We start from the raw sequence: 6000 nt of genomic DNA on the forward strand, positions 1-6000 counted from the left end.
ATGTTTATTTGTCGGAAAATGTGCCTTGATGGTTTGCCTAGCACGTGGCTGAAATTTTTTTTTTCTGAAATGCCGTATATTAGAATGGCCATTTTTCCACGAGTGCCCCTTTTTATTTGTTTTGCATTTTTTTGCTTAGTCATGTTACATTAAGGAATTGGCAAGTAGTGTCGCAAAACTTATAATTTTATAGTGTTGGAAAGTGTTTCTAGATGATCTGGCTACCCATGCCTATCTTCTTTTTTTAGCCAGATATGGCGTATATATAGGTATGTGTTCGATTTTCCTGTGATTGCCATTTTTTCGTTTTTTCCCATTTCTTTCAAAATTACTACGTACTAAGGAACTATCACAGAGTAATTATTCATTTAGATGTTTATTTGTCGGAAAATGTGCCTTGATGGTTAGCCTAGCACGTGGCTGAATTTTTTTTTTTCTGAAATGCCGTATATTAGAATGTTAGCCATTTTTCCGCGAGTGCCCCTTTTTATTTGTTTTGCATTTTTTTGCTTAGTCATGTTACCGTAAGGAATTGGCAAGTAGTGTCGGAAAACTTATATTTTTATAGTGTTGAAAAGTGTTTCTAGATGATCTGGCTACCCATGCCTATCTTTTTTTTAGCCAGATATGGCGTATATATAGGTATGTGTTCGATTTTCCGGTGATTGTCATTTTTTCGTTTTTTCCCAATTCTTTCAAAATTACTACGTACTAAGGAACTATCACAGAGTAATGATTCCTCTAGATGTTTATTTGTCGGAAAATTTTGTTTACTTTTTTTTTTTGATTGAATATCATCAATTTTTTTTTAGCTAAAATATTATATTGTTTTACATTTTTATTTTTTTTCGATTTTATTTCCCTTCAAAAAAATTTTTTTGGGTCAGAATTTTAATTTTATAGTCGTAAAATAATCGTCAATTATCCAGCAACCCACCATACAATTTTTATGCATATCCAATAATAATTAGATTAGTAAATAACACCTTGAAATTGACATACCCTTCCTACATTTCAAGTGGCAGATTAGGGAGTCTGAGTCAGTGTGGTTGGCGGCCATTTTGTGGACATATCCGAAGCGTAAGCTGCCCTATCTATATATATTCTTGTTCCCTATAGAATTTGTGATATTTTGGTATATTTTTACCTGCATAAATATCATATTATATATTAAATATATGTATTTTTTTACGAAATTTCTAAGTACTCAAAAAATTACCTTTAGATATGGCCCCTGATATAAATGTAATTTACAAAATAATGAAGATTTTTTTACATATTTCTATTTTAGGATAACATATGTCTATTCCCTAAAAAAATTAGCCACTTCCTATTTCATTTGGGTACCCAAAAAAATTCATGAAATTTGGACAAATTTTTTTGGCCAAAAAAAGTTACCCTTTTTTTCTCATTTCAGATCTTCACCTCCATGGGTCTGACTTCATCCAAAATACATCAAGATGTGTCCTAAACATTCAAGAATCAATTCCTAAAAGGAATTGTGTATATATGTATAAACTTTTTTTTTATGAATTTTTATGTCAGGTCTTTTTTTTTTTCTACTTAATTTTTTAAAATATTTATAATAAATAGTTTTTCTGCAGATGAGTAGTATTTATCTTTACAGTTGTTTTAAGCATTCATTGAAGTTTTTTTTGGCAAAAGAAAAAAGGAGGTTACTGCAAAAACTGATTTTTCAAGAATTTTTTTGGGCGTCGGGGTCGTTCGCGTCCGAGTATACCCTTAAAGGGGTGTCCGAGGAGAGTACCTATCCAGGGTTATACTAAGGCAAAGCAGTTAAGTCGCCACAGACTCAGTCACAATACCCCCCTGACCCACAAGTTACGTCGTCACAGTCATAAAAGTAAGTCATTAATTTCTTTAACCTTAATGTGTTAGTTTTACTATATTTTGTTAGAGTGCGAAGCTCAATATTACCGCTTGCCAGTGCATACGAGGTTGATGTTTTATTTTCCTTTGATCACAAGTGAGGAACAGTAACCATTATGTTTAATGTTGGTAATGTTAGCGTGCGCGGCTCAAAATTACCGCTTGCCAGTACATATGAGCTTGATGTATTATTTTCATGCGACGGAAGCGAGCTAATGGCGAAACAAGAACCATTATATATAATGTTATCGTAACAGTACTAACGTTATCGTAACATGAGTGAAGTGATATAACAAAGGGCATTACATTGGATTTGTGACCTGGGAACCTCTAGGCTAGGTTAGGTGGGTTTGTTAGTTTCTGTACCCTCTTTGTACTTTTTTACATATTGTGTAAAGGGTATATGGAAAAATTCTTTAAAAGATACATGATAATATTACCGTATCATTACTAACGTTATAGTAAAACCAAAAGAAAGTGGCAGGTGAGACACAGAATATATCGCGTGGAAATCTGTCGATTTCGGTCATTTTACCTTGACAGGGTGGATTAGAGAATTCCTGAAACAGAAGATGGATTAAGGTCTTAGAGGGGAGAGGCCTCGTTCCGTCAGTCTTCTTCATAGGTTTTTTTTTTTCAATCTTTAATTAAATATATATATATATATATATATATATATATATATATATATATATAATGTATATATATATATTACATATATATATATACTGTATATATACACATATATATATATTATATATATATATATATATATATATATATATATATATATATATATATATATATATATATATATATATATATATATATATCATGAAAGCTGACACGTGATGAACATAAAAAACGGATTTTGAGCGAAGCGAAAAATCTATTTTTGGGTGAGATAGCCATGATGTCCTGATGGAAGGTTCCTTTTGGTAGCTTCCTTGGGTATATTAACTACAAGGATATTCCCAGAGAATTAAACCACAGGTTATCACAAAATTCTTACTTCTGGTGCGAGTATCCTAAAGGTTTCCCTTTAAGACATCGTATATCAACAGGGGACGCATGTATTAACACGCCACATAGTTATCTGCACCCCATATAGAGTTAACACTTGGATATGGAAAGGTGGAGAATAACTGGGGAGCCGTTCCACAGTTATACTGATCCGTGGCTACTTTTGGTACTCGAAACGTAAACAAACGGGGCCATTGCTAAATGACGTCACGTCCGTCCTCATCCTGATGCCAGCTCCTTGCTAATCTCCATGATACAGCAGGACAGGGCGGGGCCTGAAAGGCTGGACTAGAATAGCAGGGAGGGTCCATCAGGACGTCATGGCTATCTCACCCAAAAATAGATTTTTCGCGTCGCTCAAAATCCGTTTTTTGGGCTCAAGCCATGACGTCCTGATGGAAGAGTACCAGAGAATCAATGTATCGTGGAAAATTTCCCCTTATTAGAGTAAGTGCCAAGGGCTTTGAATAGCGGTATGTAATGTGACCTCGGTAGAGGTTCCGTGGGGATCCAGCTTCCTGCCCCCCTTGGCAGAGAAGTCCCAACGGGTTATACCAAAATTCAAAGTGGTCATCGAAGGGCTACTCACCCTGCGGAGAGTTCGTGAAGGACTCGGAGACAAGACAGAATGGTCAATATTCGTGTAGGAACATTCTCAACAGTAGATGAGTGATGGTTAATCACTATATTCCATGGTTAGAGAACAATCTGGTCTCGAAGGTATGGCGTAGGTAAATATTCAATTAGGAATATTACACAGCATAGGTGAGTATATAATACAGACAAAACATATTATTCTTCTCATTTCAAAGGAAAGGGGTAAATGAAACTATGACATTCATGTATTTCATAGTGTAAATAGGAGCGAAGAGAGACACACAAGTAATAAAATAGACATTTTATTTCATAAATTGCAGGTTATAGTAGTAATAAATGCAATAAAGGATGTAAAGTTAATTTACAATAATAAATAATGTACATAGAAATTAGAAGACTTCAATCTTGAATCTGAAAGAAATTTCAAATTTTTAGAAAGCACAAGTTCCAAAGGAATGTCAGTCTTTAAAAGGAAAAAACACATCATTCCCTAGAGCATGTGGCACTCATGTGAAGTCTATGACATTTCTCCTTGGAAAGAACAGTCTATTAGAAACACTAAGTGTCCATGAAATCACTATGTATCACACGAGGGTCAACACAGGCACCCGTAGAGTTAAAGTCCCAAGTAACTTGCTGTTCTATGCAGAGTTAAACTGCAGGTTTCATAACACTACCTGCGGCTACCACGAAATGTTTGACTTCATGCACTTGCATCGCGTAGTGCTTGAAGAAAACGCGCGAAGATTTCCATCCTGTGAAGCTCTTGAGGCTTTCGAAATCCATACTCTGGAAGAAATTCAGAGAAGATGCGACTTTTCTAGGATTGTGACCTGCGGGTGTACTGTCAGGATCCGCTCTGCGAATGAAGTAGGTGATTTTCGCTCTTAGTTGTTTCAGTGACAGGTCGCTACCCGATGTTTCTCCTTTGAAGAGTTGGCCTCCACCAAAGTCTGAAGTTCTTCGAAGATAGACCTTGAGACTCTCTACTGGACATAGAGAGACATCTTCCTTCAGGGGGCAGATTCTCCAGGGGCCCCATCTCTTGGTGGGTAATTCGTTTTTTGCGAGAAACGTCGGATCAGGGAAAAGGGTAAGTTCTGAATCTGTGAACAGGATATGACCCTCGTCTCTTGATAATGCCACTCTTTCGCTGACTAGGGCTCCCGAGGCGAGAGCAAAAAGGAATATAACTTTTTGAGTCAGATCCTTGAGAGGGCACGAATCGTTGTCCAAGTTAAAGGCAAAATGGAGCACCTTGTCCAGGGACCAGGAGATAGGTTTTGGCGGAGGTGCTGGGCGTAGTCGAGCGCATGCCTTTGGTAGTTTATTGAAGATATCGCTGGACAGATCAATCTGGAAGGCGTACAGTAGTGGTCTAGTCAAAGCCGATTTGCAGGTAGAAATCGTGTTGGCTGCTAAGCCTTGTCCATGAAGGTGAATGAAGATGGACATGCAAAAATCAATGGTGATTTCTGTAGGGTTTTATGCTTTGACGAACGAGACCCACTTTCTCCAGGATGATTCGTATTGCCGTCGTGTGGATTCGGTCTTGTATTCCTCGAGGAAGTCTAGACTTTGCTTCGAGATCCCAAACCTTTTCTTTGCGGCTAGGGAGAGAAAATCATGAGATGAAGGTCCCTGACTTTCAGTGATGAAGCGAAGACAGTCGACTTCTCTACTTGCTGAGAGAGAACTGGACCCGGGAGGGGGATCAGCTTGGGCTGCAGCTCCAGGACCAGGGGGTACCAATTGCTCCGGGGCCACTTGGGAGCCACTAGGGCCGCTGTCCCTTTGAAGGTTCTCAGTTTGGAGAGGACTTTCAGCAGAAGGTTGGTGGGAAGGAACAGGTATATCCTGGACCATCTGTTCCAATCCAGTGACATGGCGTCCACTGCTTCTCCCTTGGGGTCCTCGTACGGGACCACATAACGAGGAAGTTGATTGTTGTCGCTCGTTGCGAAGAGATCTATCTGAAGTTCCGGGACTTGGCGAGAGATGAAGGAGAATGATCTTGCGTCTAGTGACCATTCCGACTCTATTGGGCTTGTCCGTGATAGAGCGTCCGCCGTTACGTTGCGGAATCCTTGTAGGTGAACTGCAGACAGGTGCCATTTCTTCTTTTCTGCCAGACAGAAGATCGGAAGAAGTACCTGATTTATCTGGGGCGATCTCGAGCCCTGACGATTGAGACATCTGACTACCACCGAGTTGTTCAGAGTCAGACGGATGTGGATCGAGGGAGGCGGAGAGAATTTCTTCAGAGTGAGAAGGACCGCCATGGCCTCCAAGATGTTGATGTGAAACGTCTTGAATAGGGGAGACCATGTCCCTTGAGCCTGTTGTTGGTGGGAGTGACCTCCCCAACCCTCCAGCGAAGCGTCCGTGTGGATGTTGAGTGATGGAGGTGGGTGTTGAAGAGGAATGGACCTTTCAGGGCCTTTGTTCCGACCACGGCTTTAGGAGTAACCGAAGTCTGTTTGGGAGCCG

The sequence above is a fragment of the Palaemon carinicauda genome, chromosome 8, assembly GCF_036898095.1.
Source record: "Palaemon carinicauda isolate YSFRI2023 chromosome 8, ASM3689809v2, whole genome shotgun sequence".
Classification (NCBI taxonomy): domain Eukaryota; kingdom Metazoa; phylum Arthropoda; class Malacostraca; order Decapoda; family Palaemonidae; genus Palaemon; species Palaemon carinicauda.